The sequence below is a fragment of the Natator depressus genome, chromosome 4 (assembly GCF_965152275.1).
Source record: "Natator depressus isolate rNatDep1 chromosome 4, rNatDep2.hap1, whole genome shotgun sequence".
NCBI classification, from domain to species: domain Eukaryota; kingdom Metazoa; phylum Chordata; order Testudines; family Cheloniidae; genus Natator; species Natator depressus.
The window spans coordinates 133,915,661-133,933,447 of record NC_134237.1 but is presented as its reverse complement, the minus strand read 5'-3'; the positions used below and the strand labels follow the sequence as shown (position 1 = coordinate 133,933,447).

Below are 17,787 nucleotides of genomic sequence, written 5' to 3'. Positions count from 1 at the left end.
AGAAGAGGGCTGCATACTTCAGGGAGACTTCTCTGGGGAACTTGGGAGTTGCAGCGTGCTGTTTGTTACCTGCAAGGCAAGGTTTCGACTGGCAGAGCCCTGAAGAGTTTGTTGGCAGGGCAGACAAGCGGTGTGTCAGGGAGTTGTCACACCATTTAAGAGTAGCAAAACTCTCATTTCCTCAGGCTGGGAGGGATAACACCGTACCTCACAATTTTGGGAACGCCAGTAGATTGTCAAACTGGCAGACAATTCTGGGGAAAAGTGGGACTGGGAGGGTGTTGGGGTCACTCAGCAAAAAGTAATTGGGCAGGGGAAGTCAGGGTGTGACTTGGATGCTTGTCAGCTGGCTGTTGATGCTGTGGCTCATACCCTTGACCACATAGCGCGTAAGGGTTGCAGAGCTGCAGGGCAGGTGATGACACAACCCCTTATTGGTCTGAGTTGAACCCCACAGCATCACAACCTGTCAGCTGGATTTTGCTTGCCACAGCACAAAGTCCCCCTCTGAGGACTGAAAATAATAATAAAAAACCCAGCATGGGCCACTAATGCTAGAGGGCAAAAAGCAAAACTAAGAGAGGAAAGTTTCTTTCCCTTTGTTTGTCCAGAGTTAGTTTAGTTATTAGTTCTGCTGCAGCTTGGCTACCCAGGATAGGGGCCTATCCCCAGAGGGTGGAAAACGGCCAAGCTGCAGAGTCAATGGAGCTAGGCCAATTTATACCAGGTGAGGAGCTGGTTCTTCCAATTTTGTGTCTCTCTCTGACCTCTTTGGTGTTGCCTGGTATTCCAGGCACATGGGGCAAGAGGAGGAGCCGGGGAGCTTCCAATTGTCCAGTACATCAGATGAGCACCCACAAGTTTCAACGCATCTTTGAATGCTCCAAAAACTGGTGAGAAGGGGCCACTCCTCAGAGATTCCTGGTTCTGGAGAATGCCTCTTGAGTATTTTGCTCTGCTGATGTATTTTGGCACTTACCACTTCAAGGACTGACCCGACCTGGGAAGTTGGGGGAGGTACTGACAGGACCTAGGAAGTTGGGGGTCAGGAGGGGGTATGTGGCTGGGAAGGTGTGGATGAGGAGAAACAGGGAGGGATCAGCAGGCACCTCCCCTACAACAAGTCCCTTCTACACAACTGCCAGAACATTGCCGGAGAATACATCACCCTAGGCTTTGAGATCTATACTCACCCAGAGCAGCGCTGCTGTCAGAGTGATTCATAGATTGAAACTGCACCTGTGGTGTAGCTGGGGCGTGATCCATTAGCTGCTTTGAAAGTTAGGACCAAGGCCTGTAGCTGACTGGGAGCCAGTGGAAGGACTTGAGGCCAGGCTTGATGTACTCATGGCGGCCTGAGCCATGGAGGAGGGTGGGTAGCTGCATTCTGTACCAGCTGGAGCCTGTGCATCGTCTTCACTTTCGGCTTGAGATGCTGTGAATTACAGTGTTCCAAACGGAAGGTGACAAATGCCTGGATTACTGGGCCGGATCTTTGTTGGGAGGAGGATTCCTAGTGAGCGGGAGATGAAAGAAGGTCTTTTTGGGGGTCTTTTAGGGGGGACAAAAGGCTACCCGGTTCTCCAAGCTAAGCGAGAAGTCAAACCAGTCCTGGAGCCTTTGACCCATGTTGATGAATGGAATCTATGCCTATGATGGGAGGTGGGAGACATCTTGGCAAATTCTTTGAAGTGTATCTCCTTTCAGCATCGCTTTGGACTTGCCTGGATTCAGTTTGAGTCAGCCGCTCTTCATCCAAGAGCTCACTTCCTGTAGATACATTGACATTTTAGCAGAGGCAGTGGCTGCATCTGCTGAGAGTGAATTACATAGCTGAGTATCATCACCATCCTGTCAGCAGCAGAGCCCATGGCCTCTCACTTACTCTCCCAGGGGTCTCCTGTAGATAGTGTAGAGAAACAGGGATAGTATGGATCCCTGCAGGACCCGGGAGGGCTCTCGGAGGAGATGTTACCCAGCACCACTCCAAGCTCTACTGGAGAGAAGTGACTGGACCCACTGCACTGCTAGGCCATCTACTGCTGTGTCACGTAGGTGGATTGGTTAATACGGTGTGGTCCACTGTGCCAAAGGCTGCAGAGAGGCCCAGCAGTGTGAGCACGGAGATCTTATCTGCATCCATGGCCACAAGGTGGTCGGTTTTAGTGCCACGAGAACCTTCTCTGTGCTGAGCCCTGGTCTGAAACATAATTGTGAGGCATCCAGGATGTTGGCTGAATGTCATATATCACTGCAGCTTGGTTCTACCACACAACTTCCTTCTCCTTTTTAACTGAAAACCTTTGTGCAAACCTTGAGTTGTAGTGCCAGACTGAAAAATTTGCTTTGCATCTCAATGTTTCACTGTGCCTCAGTATCCCTGTGATGGGGTGAACCTGGCCCTTCGTGGCCCTCTGCTGGAGGCCCCACAGTACTACCACACCCTACCCCAGAAAGGAGCAGCAGAGGTGGGTCTTCCAGGCCTACATAAAGGGGCCTTGTGGAAACAGCCAATCAGAGAAACTCAAGTGAAGAGTTGGATTTATAGGGCCCAGAGATAGGGCTAAAGGCCATGGTGAGGGGAAGACAGACAGTTTGAACTCTTTAGTACCCAAGAAGGGATCCATTTTTGACTGTGACTCTGCCAGAGGTGAGTGCCCCTGTTACAATCCCTGATTTTTCATCTTCTCATTCTGATCATATTTATTAAGAAGCACAAGGGAGTGCCAGTCATGGCCCAGGGACCTATTATGCTTGGTGCTCTACAAACGAAGAACAAAGAGTTTACCTTCTCCCAGTCCTGCTCCTTGTCCTCTTAATCAGCCACTTTTGCCATGACAAGCGATGAGACTACCATAAATTGAAACCAGGTGAGTTGTTTCATGTGTGACTGGGGCCAGTTCAGAATCTTAATCCCCATCAGCTGAAAAGACTAGTGGAAAAACAATCACATCATATGCAGCCCTGTATCTTTAAGCGTAATCCGTTATTGTGTTTGCCTTCTAATCTGAAGAGGGTGGGGGAGGTGGGTGTGTATGCACCGTGCAAACTTCCTGCCGGCCAAGAAGAATTTAAAGGAAAGTGAATCTCTTCCCCTTACATTTCTCTGAAGGAAAGTGGTAATCTTTTTAAGGACTCACTGGTTCAGCTAGGTTCTCATAAGTCTTTTCTGGTCACAGACCCCTGCGTCCATCCTCCCCCAAACCAGGACATGACATTTCAAGTTTAAATAAAACAATCCAATTTCACACTTCTTAGACACTGCAATTACCACAGCTGCTGTCTTCCGGAACTCAACAAATTAATAGTCAGTAGCTGTATTTTCCTCTCTGCTGGGATTTTTAGTAGATGTGAGTTCAAGACCTGATCCCATCACTCCTGAATCTGGATCCAAACAACCCATATCTGGGGGATCCAGATTTTTTTCCAACCTTGATCCCTCTCTCAATAACCACCCAAGACCACTCCATGGAAACACCACAGTCATCAGCAGGGAGTGAACGGGGATCTTCAACCACCAGATGGTAAGTGAATTGGGATTGGACAAGATCTAAAATTTTTAAAAATCAAACTTGTTTTACTCTTAACCCTTTGCTATACCATGCAATAGGCCCCAGACAAAGTTTGGCTCAAATCTGGGCTATCCCCACGTGTGGAGGGCTCATATTTGGAATTGGGGGTTAGAATCATGGATATGCCTTCCCTTTCACATGTCAAAATAAAGACAATGGTGGTTCTGTCTGGAATGAAAAGGGCCTTTGCTTGGCTGTTTAACTACTCTTGAAAACCAATTCCATTGAAAACCGAGTGGCTCACATGCACAAGAGACCAGATGGGGCCTGTTTCATGCAATTTTAGACTGAATCTAACCAAGAAAAAAGGAGGGTGTGGGTAGGATGAGACCAAATATTGTAACACCCCAGTCTGTGAGCTGACCATGGTTGGATATGCTGCATGCTGTATTTTGTATACTTTACTGATCAGTTGTGTGGTATAACAGCTTAAGCACGGAGCCTTTATAATTTTAAATACATGATCCTCATTCCCCTCTGGAGCTTGATATCCCAGTGATTACATTCTCCTAATGTCAATGAACATCTTCCGAGTGCCTCCCTGTATTGTTCCTTAAGTCCCTGCCAGACAGGGCTTGTTAGCTAGTTTATCAGCTAGCTACCGGGTTAAACCCAGCGGCATGATAACAAGATGATGATTTGGACAGCAGTTCATACTACATGGCTAAGTATTAAAAATGCCATTGGTATTCTAATGGAACAGATGGTGAGTTCCTTTGCCGTACGTCGCTGTGTCATAGCATTGGTCAGGATGAATTCAGCTGCTACCCATACGAATGGAGTACGCACCCCTCTGTGGGAATCTTGTTAGCTCGTCACTGGTTACTGTGCAGCATGCACTTTGATCTCTTAGAACAGTGCTGTTCATTGGCTTTGCCAGTCTACTTTACTAAATTGTTTTGTACTAGGCTTTGGCATATTGGTTCAGATAAAACAAAAACCTCCAGGTCATTGCCCCAAACTCAAATTGCTCTGACCTAGTTAGGTAATTGTCCCCTATGATGCTTCCTGGGGGTCCCCTGATTTGGGAGGCACCTCACTATCTCCTGCCTGTAGCCTTGTCTGTGTCTGCCGGGGTCAGTTCCCATTTGGCTACCCTGTGTCCAAATTATCGCCTCTGAGGCCATCAATATATCTACTTTCATTTCCGTTTCCTCCACGGGTTTCCTGTTGTCTTGGACAAGTTCACCTACATCTCTGATCTCATGTCCTGCTGTAGTAGTAGGATTTTATGTTTGTATTTGGTATAATTCTGTATCTGAGCTGATTTCAAGGCAGTAACAGGCCTTTTAGGGTCACCACTTTGTTGTAGGTTTAGTATTTTAAAATAAGTAAAAGAATGCCATGACTGTTTTCTCTTGCATTGCGATTTAATGTTCCTGTTCAAATGCTCTGTGTAAATCAGTTCTGTGTTGTGTGTAAATGAGAAATGTGTATGTTAGAAGAGAAGTCTAAAGGCCATTACCGGACCAAATGTCCTAGGAAGGAACTGAAGACCGACACAAGGGTGCCAGAAGGTTGCAACACCTTCAATGTTCAAATGTCAGAGGAGGGCAGATTAACTACTCTAAAAATGAGACTGGTACCTATCAATGGGGACAAAATAGCTTTAACTAAAAACGAGCATGGGGTAACTCCCTAAAAAACTTAATTAAAAAAACCAAAATAAATTTTAAAAAAATTTAAAAAAACAAACACTCATCAAACAACGATTAATTACAGCATGACGGTGCAAAACTCATTGGTCCCAATAAAAAAAAAATCACTATATAAACAGGGTGCCTTGCCATGAAACTTTGGGTTGTCCTGCCAAGTCTTCCCTGGAGCATTGTGTCGCGACCCACAGAACCCGACTCCTACCTACCCATGATCAACCTAGCTGGCCATTAGATTGATCCGGACTCTGGACTAGTAACTCTAACATCGACTGGCGGGACTGTGTGTGTGGATGTGATGTGATTGAATGCATATGCTAATTGTCATATCTTCAGTAAACGTAGCATATTGCCTTTTCCCCTGAAAAAGATCCCGTGTGCTTCTTATAAGCATAATGCTGCCACCCCTTTCTCTGTTCCAGTTACACTTCCATCCCCTTGTCCTACTCTCAACTCCCCACTTCCTTTCATGCTCTCCCTTATTCCTGAAATGCCCTCCCCATCCTGGTGTGGCTGCCCTACCTTCATACTTCAGACCCCTTCTGAGACCTTACCTCTTCCTTGTAGACTGTCAGTGCCAACCACTTCCATAAAGTGCCTTCTCCCACGCACTGTAATAAATGCTGAAGCTTAGACCCACCCTCTGCTTTCCCATCATGTCTGATCGGTGTCATCTGTCTAGTTACATTGAAAATGCATCGGGACAGCTGTCCTATCTTCTACTTTGCCTTGCACTTAAGAAATAATAGCAGCTGGAAGCTGATGTGCCAGGATGACGTGAGTTCTCAGTGGATTGGGACTGATGGGGAAGCAGAAAGTATCAGAAATCCCAGGAGAGAGCCTGTTCTTGCAAGGCTTCCATCTTAACAGGGCAGATCCAAGGAACTTAGATAGTTCAGACAAGCATCCAAACTTCTGAGCATTTAACTAAGCTACTGAACCTTATGATGCTTCCCTGCCATGAGCCTGTAGGTCTGAGGAAACCAGCTTGAACATTCAGCAAAAAACTCAGGGAAAGTTGAGGTAAGGGGTCAAAATGCCATTTTGCACATCACCACAGGCCTTAAAGCCTTAACTGCTGAATTTTTAATATACAAAACATGCCCATCTCATAGTCCGTAGGTCATGATGTTCTATATTTAAAACCAATGCACGGGTGTCATTGAGCAATGACTAATTCCTACTTCTTCAGGGAAAAGTCTGAGAGAAAAGGGGCCTTATACCATGCCCCACTGGCTGACTGTATTCCAGCCAAATTCAGTGCTAGGGTAAGCAGGTGCCAATGTGCTAACACGAATGGAGGTGCACCTGTTTACACCAATGGTAAGGTTGGCTCCAACTCTGTTGGTGCAGCAGGAATGCAAATTCCAAACCTGAGGGTGCTTCGTTGAGAAAGATCTTCCCCCCAGGCCACAGATTCTCCAACTCTTGATATCTTTGGTTCAAGACTGTCTGCCTTTTTTGGGTGTTATATTTCAACCAAACACAAGTATTAGGCTCAATACAGAGGTAACTTGGTGAAATTTAATGGCCTGTGATATGCTGGAAGCTATGTTAGGTGATCTAATGATCCTTTCTGGCCATAACCTCTGTGAACCTGTAAATACTCAGATCTAGGGACTGTTAGCAAGAGCTCCTCAAGTGTCCTGGGTAGATAGGTGTCATGCTGCAGTGATGGGAGTGACTATGCTAATACAATAAGAAGGTACCCTATATATTTCTAGCGAGGACTCACTGCGCCAGTGTTCTCCAATCACCTTCTGTGTGTTCATTCACCTTTCCGCTGGATACAAGAGGGACAGAGGCTTTCTCTCTGTGGGAGACCACCCTATATCTTATTGATCATAAGAATGGCCATATTGGGTCAGACCAAATGTCCATCTAGTCCAGTATCCTGTCTTCTGACAGTGACCAATGCCAGGTGCCCCAGAGGGAACGAACAGAACAGGTTATCATCAAGTGATCCGTCCCCTGTCGCCCATTCCCAGTGTCAGGGAGTCAGAGGCTAGGGACACCATCCCTGCCCATCCTGGCTAATAGCCATCAATGGACCTATCCTCCATGAATTTATCTTGTTCTTTTTTGAACTGTGTTATAGTCTTGGCCTTCACAACATCCTCTGGCAAAGAGTTCCACAGGTTGACTGTGCGTTGTGTGAAGAAATACTTCCTTTTGTTTATTTTTAATACCCATTGCCTTTTAATTTCATTGAGTGACCCTAAGTTCTTGTGTTACGAGAAGGAGTAAATAACACTTCCTTATTTACTTTCTCCACACCAATCATGATTTTATAGACCTCTATCATATCCCCCCTTAGTTGTCTCTTTTCCAAGCTGAAAAATCCCTGTGTTGTTGTCTCCTTATAGGGAAGCTATTCCATACCCCAATCATTTTTGTTGCCTTTTTTTCTGAAACCTTTTCCAATTCCAATATATCTTTTTTGAGATGGGGTGACCACATCTGCACGCAGTATTCAAGATGTGGGAGTACCATGGATTTATATAGAGGCAATATGAGATTTTCTGTCTTAGAGAGAGGGTCAGATTCTGCGCTCAGTCATATCAGGGTAAATCTGAGTGATTCCATTCACTTCACTAACTTCAGCGGTACGTCAGTGTGGCTGAGAGAAGAATTATGTACCCTGTGGGGTGGGGGCATAAATTCAGACAACATAAATGTAGGTTCCTTTCAACTGAAATCAGTTATATCAAGTCTGAACTTTGGCTGGGGTGTCTGCTCAGAGCCAGGGAAAGAGAGCAACAAGATTTTTTTTTTTTTCTTTTGACCATTGAGACCGCTTGAATCACAACTGAAATACACTGGACAGAGATTGTATCAGAACGGCTAGATACTGCTGCAATGTGCTTTGGAAATGTGAGTGACAAAAAGAATTTCCAAACCACAATAGAAAGCAACTACTTGGCCATCAATGCAAACAAATACTGTGGCCCAAGTCTCTGGAATGAGAGGGAACTTTCTAATCTAGGCAGTACGTTTTCTCTCTCCTTTATGTACAGATGTTAAAGATACTCTGCTTTATCCTCTCTCTGCAGTGGAAATGAGCCAAATTCTGCTCTGTTATCTTGCTGAAAATCGGGAGAGACTCCCTGGATTTCTTTAGACCTTCACCAGTATGAGCTGGAGGTACTCCATTCTTAGCGTGAAGCTGGAGGGAAGCTCATGTAAACAACAATAGGATGCTTCAGGGCACTAGTTCATGAGCCCCAAATGGGACCAGGTAGTGTCTATATTGTGTCTTTACATAACAAAATGATATGAAGAAACAACACATGCAAAGTTGGGTCCCAAACATCTGTATTTACTAACTGTACACAATCATAAATGGCCTAGTCACATAGATACTGCTTCTCTGGTTGCTGAAGGCTTCTAGAAACAGAACACAGTGAGCATCAGTGGAGGGCTCACAAACTCCTTAAAGGATTCTACCTGATTTCTATACACTACAATGTACAATTAAGGAATTCATGTATTTTAAAGCCAGGAGGGATCATTGTGATTGTGACATTTCACTCCATATTCTTTATGAAAATATGCTTAAGATATGATTATGACATCACTGAGTTGTACTTTATGCAAGATGGGTCTTGTAAGATATCATTGGAAAGGTTATAATTTACTGAATGTGATTATCCAATTCACATGCCTGTATCATTTCTGTATCTGAAGTTAGGGATATTGAATATGTATCTGTATTTCAACTATGCTACTTTGGGTGACTCCCACTGCTAACACTTCAGGTACAACAATGGAAAAGCCTGACAGGGCTGATGACCCATCAGCAAGGACAATGGACTGTGAATGCTCCAAACTGCCACTGACTCATGGACTCTGATACTACAGAGTCAGGTGGTCTTGTCACCTAATTACCTGGGGCTTCTTGTAACTTTCCACTGGAAGGGAAGGGGGGGGGGGGTCAAGTTTGGGAAAGAAAGGATTCCCACCTTATGTAAAGCCTATTTAAGGCTGGGGAGGAAGGCAAACAGACTCCTCCTCTCCATGGCCTGTCTGCCCAAGAAAAAACTTCTAAAGCCACCGGAAGGGAAGGCAGAGGGGTGTCCAGACTGAGACAGAGTCCAGTCTGAAAAGAAATATAACTGGAACTCTGAACCACAGAAACTTTGCAACCTGCCTAAAATAATATTTAGGGTAAGAAATTAAATTTCATAATCCATTTCTTAAGTATATTGAGTTTAGCTTGCATACTTTGTTTTATTTGGTCAGTAATCTGCTTTGTCCTATCTGTTATCTCTTATATTCACTTAAAATTCACCTTTTGTAGTTAATAAATGTATTGCTTGTTTATAATATAATCCAATTTATGTAATTTCTAACCTGGGGGCAGGGGGCAAGAAGTTGTGCATATCTCCCTCCACATTGAGGGAGGAGGCAAATTTTATAAAACCTTTGGGTTTGTACCCCTTAAAGGGAGTGGGCACCAGGGTGTTGGGGCAAGCCCCTAAGGCTGAATCTTTCCAGAGCGGATCTCGATCTCTCTGTGCAGCTGGGTGTGGCCCTGCCTGTGTGCTTTATTGGAAGAAGCTTGTGAGCCTAGCCCAGCAAGGCCAGGTAAAAGGGACCCAGGCTGGCAGAATAGTCTAACTCAGTGACACCCCAAAGGGCCCAAGCCGTCACAGTGATCATCTAGTCTGACCTCCTGTAAAACAAAGACCATAGGACTTCCCTGAATTAATTCCGGTTTCCTGTTGTTAATTAGGGCAGCTGTGGGAGGATGGAGAGGAAAGTGGGGTGGATGCGGGTGCTTATACATTTTTCCCCACAAATTTTCTGATCCTAACCACTGTCAGAGATTAAATGAATCATTGTTCTGAGTTGGGATAAATTATATGATCCTACATGATACTCAAAACTGAAATGCAAAATGTGTGTCCAATTCCCAGTACTGTCCCATACCTGCTCAGCTCTGTCTCCTGCAGCAAACACCTCTCCAATAAACCCTTTACCTATGGCTGTGATACAGACTGTATAGAAAACAGCACATAAAACGATTTGGAGAGAGCAGGACAAGACTTACTCTGGTGGGTTAATTTCCACATCTCCAGAGTAAAAGGGAGAGCTGTTCCCTGAAGCTTGGATATTGTCAGGCCCGCACATCAATATTAATGCTAACTTTTTAATCAGCATCGTTTTTAACCACAGAAATAAAAGGCAGCATAATTACAGAGTTTGCTTCTAATCACAAACCACAAGTGACAGGCTGTAGCCTGCTACGCTGTTGCTGAATGTAAATACAGCAGATTAGAGAGGATGTTTGCCCAACATTGTCATGTGGTAACTAACAATGAAAACATGAGTCTCCCCAGCAAATTCTGGAAAAGGCTAAGATGGCATTTGTTACTGATGACAAGATGGGTTTACAGCTATCACCTCCATCACTAATTGTTTTATGAAATGTCACCACTTTCTCTTTGGGATTATACTAAGTAGTCCCACAAGGTCAATAGACTTGACAGAGATCTATGTAACATCTAGGTCATATATAGTGCTTTTTATCAGCACTTTACAAAGGAGGGAAGCGTCATTATCTCCATTTTACAGATCGGAAAACTGAGGCACAGATTGCGGGAAGTGATTTGCCCCAAAGTCACCCAGCAGGCTCGTGCCCAAGCTGGGAATATAGCCTCAGTTCCCTGAGTGTCAGTGCAGTGCTCTATCCCCTAGGTAACGCTACCTCCCTCCACTATGCCATCTCTACCTAAATAATAATATATGTCTCTAAGAACGCATGCACGATTATCACAGTAGCATGTTTACGATATGCTGTCATCTATATTACAATAGCATGTAGAAGCCTCAACTCATCTTGGGAGCTCCACTGTGTTAGATTGTCTCTAATAAGGTGTTTGCAGAGCACCTATGTCCTGAAGCTCTTACGATCTAAATAGATAAAGGATGGAGAGGGGACATAGCATGTCCGTGATTTGCCCAAGGTGTCACAGCAGTAGCAGAGCTGGGAATAGAACCCAGGTTGTCTGACTAGTCACTGGGCCACACGGACACCCTCTGTGTTCCAGGCAGGGCTGGCGACATTAGCTGGTGTTGCCCCATTTTACAGGTAGCAAAATGAGGCGCAGCGAGATTAAGGTGAAAAGTATCCCCCTCATTTTGGGTGCCCAATGTGCGATGCCTCACACCTGATTTTTCAGAGTCCTTAGCAGTCCATAGCACTTTAGACGTTCAAAGCGCAGCTCCCATTGACTTTGGGTGCAGCTGTGAATGCTCAGCCCTTCTACAAATCAGACCTCAAGGTCTCAAGGCTGGTAGCCAGGAATATGTCGTTAGTGACCACCTGTGAAAAGTGCTCCCCCATGCAACTTTAATAATAATCTTTCACCATAGGGGTTTTTTTTCTATTTACATTGGCTGGTGAACTCCTCAGGGCAGGGATTAGATTGTACACTCTCTGGAAGGTGTCGTGCACACCTATGTCAAATTATAATAATGTAACCATTGCCATCCCAAAGCACGTCAGCCAAACTCCCAGACTGGGTTAAATTTCCGTCCTGATTTATGTGCAACGAGGGTATAAAGCAGGACAAAATCTGGCTTTTTTGCAGATTCGACATTGGAATCATTTCTTGTGCCAGAGAAAAACGGCCACCTCTGGGGTAGGATGCGGCTGTGGGTTAGACTGCTGTTGCCAAATGAAATGGCACAGGAAATGTAGGCAGGTAGAACACCTTTTATCCAAGTCAGAACCGCCCATTTTGAGGTGTCTGACACCGTCCTGTGACTCAGCTGGCACTGGAGGTGGGATGCCGGGCTTCACAGACTCCTACTCCAATCCAGGATAGCAGTTGCTATACCTCTCTAGGGAGTTGTCCAAGAAACTGCGTTTCAATACTCCATCTCCTGAGAAAAGTGCCTAGGGATCTTTATGGATAACAAACAGCCAGGACCTTGGTTTTATGGCAGAGGAAAGAAGATGGAGACAGAGTGGGCAGAAAGCGAAGCAAGGCACAGCTTCTACAGAGAATGTTTCCCCGAATACAGGATGCAAGCAATAGCAAGGACAAGATGCCAGCTACAGCTGGCACTTCTGACTTGCCAGTTGCTCCGCCTAGAAGCTGACCGTGACCTGCTCTTGCTCATCATGTAAACATAATCAGCATGCTTCAGAATGCTAATGTTATTTCCCTGCTCCATTTGCAGGCTGACGGGGGATACTTAGCAATGCTGTTCCCACGACAACCCACATCCAGTTCTCGCCACTTGTGTTTGCAGCAAGGAACGTTTCAGCGAACACGTGCATCTCTGATGTGATAGTCAGTCTTCCCTCGTGTCCGAGGGAACTCGTGCAAGTTCTCACAGGTAGGTGGGTTCTGATCTCCCCCTGCATCTGCAGCGCCTCCCGAAGCTCTTTATGGTGGTGGACCAATAGGTCTACTAGAACTCTGGTTTAGACCAGCTTTCTGTTTAAAGATTGACTCCTAAGTGCTCTAAAAATCCACACTGCATATATTTGAGGCATGAATCCAGTTTGTTTAGCAGACACATTTGGGTAGCTCTCTGTAAATGCCTCACTTATTCAGCTCACTTATAGAAAGCAAACAGCTGGGCAAGAAAAAGGGAAGTTGTGATCCCAGATGGTTTAGTGGCTAGTATTCAGATGCTATGCAGGAGCGGTGGCTGCTATGTAAGGATGTGTAGCTGCAGAGACCAAAGGTCATCTGCCATTTTGGAGGGAAGGTGGGGTCACTGTTGCCAACTCTTATGATTTTTCTTGTGATAACTGGCAGGTTTTTTAAAGCCCCTGCTCCTGGAGACATGTTATTTTGAGAGAATGTTAACGTTTCTAGCCCTCCTGATTGTGAAGAAAGGGTTGAAAATGTGACCACCCAATGTATCCTCAAAGTTCAAAAATCAGAACCAGGCAAGAAAAAATTAAATTAAATTAAATTCCTCATGATCTGGGGGGGGTCCTGACTCGTGATTTTTCAACAGCTGGAGTTGGCAATACTAGCTCTGGACTGCAGGGGGCAGAACATTGTCGTAGGCGGCAGTTTTTACTGTAGATTTTTGTTGCTGTCCTACACAATGTTGAAATAAAAATAACAACCAAACAAGAGCTCTCCATGTCTTCAGAACAACTCAGACACCCTGGTGATGGGCAACCTTAAAAATAGAGACAGGATTCCCGGGTTCTATTTTTGGCTCTACTGCTGTCTGGTTTCAGAGTAGCAGCTGTGTTAGTCTGTGTCCACAAAAAGAAAAGGAGGACTTGTGGCACCTTAGAGACTAACCAATTTATTTGAGCATAAGCTTTCGTGAGCTACAGCTCACTTCATCGGATGCATGCAGTGGAAAATACAGGAGGGGGATTTTGTATACACAGAGAACATGAAACAATGGGTGTTACCATACACACTGTAAGGAGAATGATCAGGTAAGGTGAGCTATTACCAGCAGGAGAGAAGAAAAACCTTTTGTAGTGATAATCAAGGTGGGCCATTTCCAGCAGTTGACAAGAACGTGTGAGGAACAGTAGGGGGGAAAAATAAACATGGGGAAATAGTTTTACTTTGTGTAATGACCCATCCACTCCCAGTCTTTATTCAAGCCTAATGTAATGGTGTCCAGTTTGCAAAGTAATTCCAATTCAGCAGTCTCTCGTTGGAGTTTGTTTTCAAAGTTTTTTTGTTGTAATATTGCAACTTTTAGGTCTGTAATCGAGTGACCAGAGAGATTGAAGTGTTCTCTGACTGGTTTTTGAATGCTATAATTCTTGACGTCTGATCCCTGTAACTGCTCTGTGCCCCCGTTTCCCCACCTGTAAACCAAGTGCTATAGTACTTATAGACTGGACCTCACAGGGGTGCTGTGAGGGTTGAACATTTGCAAAGAGGGGCAAGTGAGTTTTATTGTATTGCACTTACGCTCTTTTAACACAAGCGACGGTATCTGGCCTGACCACCGTAGCCCATAGAGCCCAGTCATTAATTGGAAATCAGTAATAGAATCAGTCACCACTTAGAGAAATCGGGCAACACCACACATCAGAATAGATCGTGAGCTTTTCAAGATGGGGACTGCGTGTAAGTGGACAGCACCTTGAACCTTAGGTCCGTCTACACTGCAACTGAAGGTACGATTGTAGCACCAGTTGGCATACCCATTACTAGTTTTAATCTAGCTGTCATGGGTTACAATAGCAATTAAGATGTAGCAGTACGGGCTGCAGCATGGGCTAGCAACCAGAGCACATACCCAGGGTCCCTGACCGGCTTGTACCCATGCTGAAGTCTGTGCTACCACATCTGCACTGCTATTATTACCCGCACTAGCTAGGTTGAGGTTAGCATGGGTACACAATCACACCTGGATTTGCAGTGTAGACGCACCCCTGGGGCACTGCTATAATAATAATGAGATGATGAAAAGCAGAAGACTCAGCAATGGGACCGCCTCTGACATCCCTCACCACAACACAGTGCTGAAGGGCCTCCCTGGGATGATGTACGGTCTTAAAAATTATGTATGATGAAAAATTGTGGAATTAAAAATGAAAACATTACAGCGCTCTCCGAGGGCTTGTCCACACAGGGACACTCCGGGTTGTAGTAGAAAGAAAGAAAGCCTGAAGCATGGGCCTGGTGCGAGGCCTGAGGCCTGAACCAAAGTCAGCCAAAGTTACGCTCTGCGCACAGACAGGCCCTGTCAAGAGCAGATGCTCCCCTGCAAGCCAGTGTCCAGTACACGAACGCAGCACTAGCATTGCTAAAACACACTGAATATGTCAACACAGCATAAGAACCCCCCAGCCTAGCACACGATAAAATGGTTTGACAAAAGTGATGAACGGTGATATTTTGTCTGAAACATCAGGAGTGAAAGGACAAAGAGGTGGTGAATAGGGATGTTTTGTCTGAAACATCAGGAGGAAAGTCCAAGGGGAGGTAACAAACATGTCCCGAAACGCGTAAGGTGAGACATAAATTGTTTATCCCAGATTGTTTGTCTCAGTCTATAAATGTTGGGCTATCTCGCCTTAACCCTCCGTCTGGCCTTAGGGGGCAGTGGAAACTCCCGCCACTGACTGAGCTGCATCCATTGTCACGGACACACATGTGCTAGTGTAACTGTAGACATTGATCCGGGGAGCTAGGACTGTGCTTCGTCGGCGGTAAACCTGGCCGGGCACTTTCGCTATTAAACCAAGGCTTGTGCTCGCTGGGCAGTTAGCCCGTACAGCAGGCTTCAATCTATCTGGTCAGAGCCAGTGCAGCACACAGAGAGAACACATGCACACAGCTGAACATCTGACGACACGGGTTGGTCTATCCAAACGGTTCGCAGCAAGCCATGGTATGAACCTGCTACACACTTAGGATATGTCTACACTGCAAATAAAAACCTGCAGCTGCCCCCTGCTAGCTGCCCCGGGCTGCGAGCCTGTTTCATTGCAGCGTAGACTTCCCTTCCCTGGCTGTGGCCCGAGCTCTAGGACTCTCGCCTCATAGGGTCCTACAGTCTGACATCCAGCCCAAGCCCCGAAGTCTACACTGCAGTGAAACAGCCCCACAGCTGAGCGCTGTGTCTAATTGCAGTGTAGACTTAGCCAAGAAGGCCAATGGCATATTGGGCTGTATTAGTTGGAGCATTGACAGCAGATGGAGGGAAGTGATTGTTCCCCTCTATTCGGCACCGGCGAGGCCACACGTGGAGTACTGTGTCCAGTTTTGGTCCCCCCATTATAGAAGGGATGTGGACAAAGAGGAGAGAGTCCAGCGGAGGGCAACGAAAATGATTAGGGGGCTGGGGCACATGATTTATCAGGAGAGGCTGAGGGAACTGGGGTTATTTAGTCTGCAGAAGAGAAGAGTGAGGTGGGATTTGATTGCAGCCTTCAATTACCTGAAGGGGGGTTCCAAAGAGGATGGAGCTCGGCTGTTCTCAGTGGTGGCAGATGACAGAACAAGGAGCAATGGTCTCAAGTTACAGTGAAGGAGGACTAGGTTGGGTATTAGGAAAAACTATTTCACTAGGAGGGTGGTGAAGCACTGGAATGGGTTACCTAAGGAGGTGGTGGAATCTCCATCCTTAGAGGTTTTTAAGGCCCAGCTTGACAAAGCCCTGGCTGGGATGATTTAGTTGGTGCTGGTCCTGGTCCTGCTTTGAGCAGGGGATTGGACTAGATGACCTCCTGAGGTCTCTTCCAACCCTAATATTCTATGATTCTATATGCAACCTGGGAGTGTTTCTCAGAGCCAGCTTAATTTCTGGTATCTCCTAACATCTGAACACTTGTGCTCCTGTTCCTGCCAGTGTCCCCATTTCATCCTCCCCTCCCTCCCACCCCCATTTCTGGCTCCTTCCCTGCCCTTCTGCCTTTGCACCCACTGCAGAGCACTGAGAGCACCAGTCAGTCTCCCTGTGCCTGGTCCCACAGTTGTCCCCTAGGGTGGGAGCAGCAACTGCAGGGAAATTCCCACTGATCTCCTGTATCCCTGGGCTGGAGCATGTTCAGGTGCCGCCTAGTCACACCTAGGAGCTGAGAGATGCTGAAGCATGCTCAGTGCAGCTGGCATCTTCAGTGAATTTAGCAGCCAAACGCCAACAATTCTCTACTGAGCATGTGCGAAATGAAAGGGGGTTTTTTGTTGTTTTTGTTTTCAGAGGCTGATCATGTGGCCACACTTGTGTACATTTTCATGGGGACAATAAAGGCGGATCCCAGGGTGCCCCCCTGCCAAATTCCAAGTCCCTGTTCTAAAGCATGGAGATGTTAGAGGTTCTCAGTAAAATGGTAAGAGGTTTTTTGTTTTTTTTTAACTTGGGCAAAACATAGAATCATAGAATATCAGGGTTGGAAGGGACCTCAGGAGGTCATCTAGTCCAACCCCCTGCTCAAAGCAGGACCAATCCCCAATCGAATCATCCCAGCCAAGGCTTTGTCAAGCCTGACCTTAAAAACTTCCAAGGAAGGAGATTCTACCACCTCCCTAGGTAACGCATTCCAGTGTTTCACCACCCTCCTAGTGAAAAAGCTTTTCCTAATATCCAACCTAAACCTCCCCCACTGCAACTTGAGACCATTACTCCTTGTCCTGTCCTCTTCTACCACTGAGAATAGTCTAGAACCATCCTCTCTGGAACCACCTCTCAGGAAGTTGAAAGCAGCTATCAAATCCCCCCTCATTCTTCTCTTCCGTAGACTAAACATCCCCAGTTCCCTCAGCCTCTCCTCATAAGTCATGTGTTCCAGACCCCTAATCATTTTTGTTGCCCTTCGCTGGACTCTCTCCAATTTATCCACATCCTTCTTGTAGTGTGGGGCCCAAAACTGGACACAGTACTCCAGATGAGGCCTCACCAATGTCGAATAGAGGGGAACGATCACATCCCTCGATCTGCTCGCTATGCCCCTACTTATACATCCCAAAATGCCATTGGCCTTCTTGGCAACAAGGGCACACTGCTGACTCATATCCAGCTTCTCGTCCACTGTAACCCCTAGGTCCTTTTCCGCAGAACTGCTGCCTAGCCATTCGGTCCCTAGTCTGTAGCTGTGCATTGGGTTC

The 17,787-nt window shown here is 45.9% G+C and overlaps 1 long non-coding RNA gene across 1 annotated transcript in view; it reads left to right on the top strand.

The window, feature by feature from the left end:
- Positions 1-17,787, top strand: part of LOC141986018 (uncharacterized) — a 120,695-nt gene that overhangs the window by 44,695 nt on the left and 58,213 nt on the right. Inside the window, exon 2 of the long non-coding RNA XR_012639104.1 lies at positions 12,419-12,577. This is a non-coding gene — a long non-coding RNA (uncharacterized LOC141986018). The remainder of the gene's footprint in view (positions 1-12,418; positions 12,578-17,787) is intronic.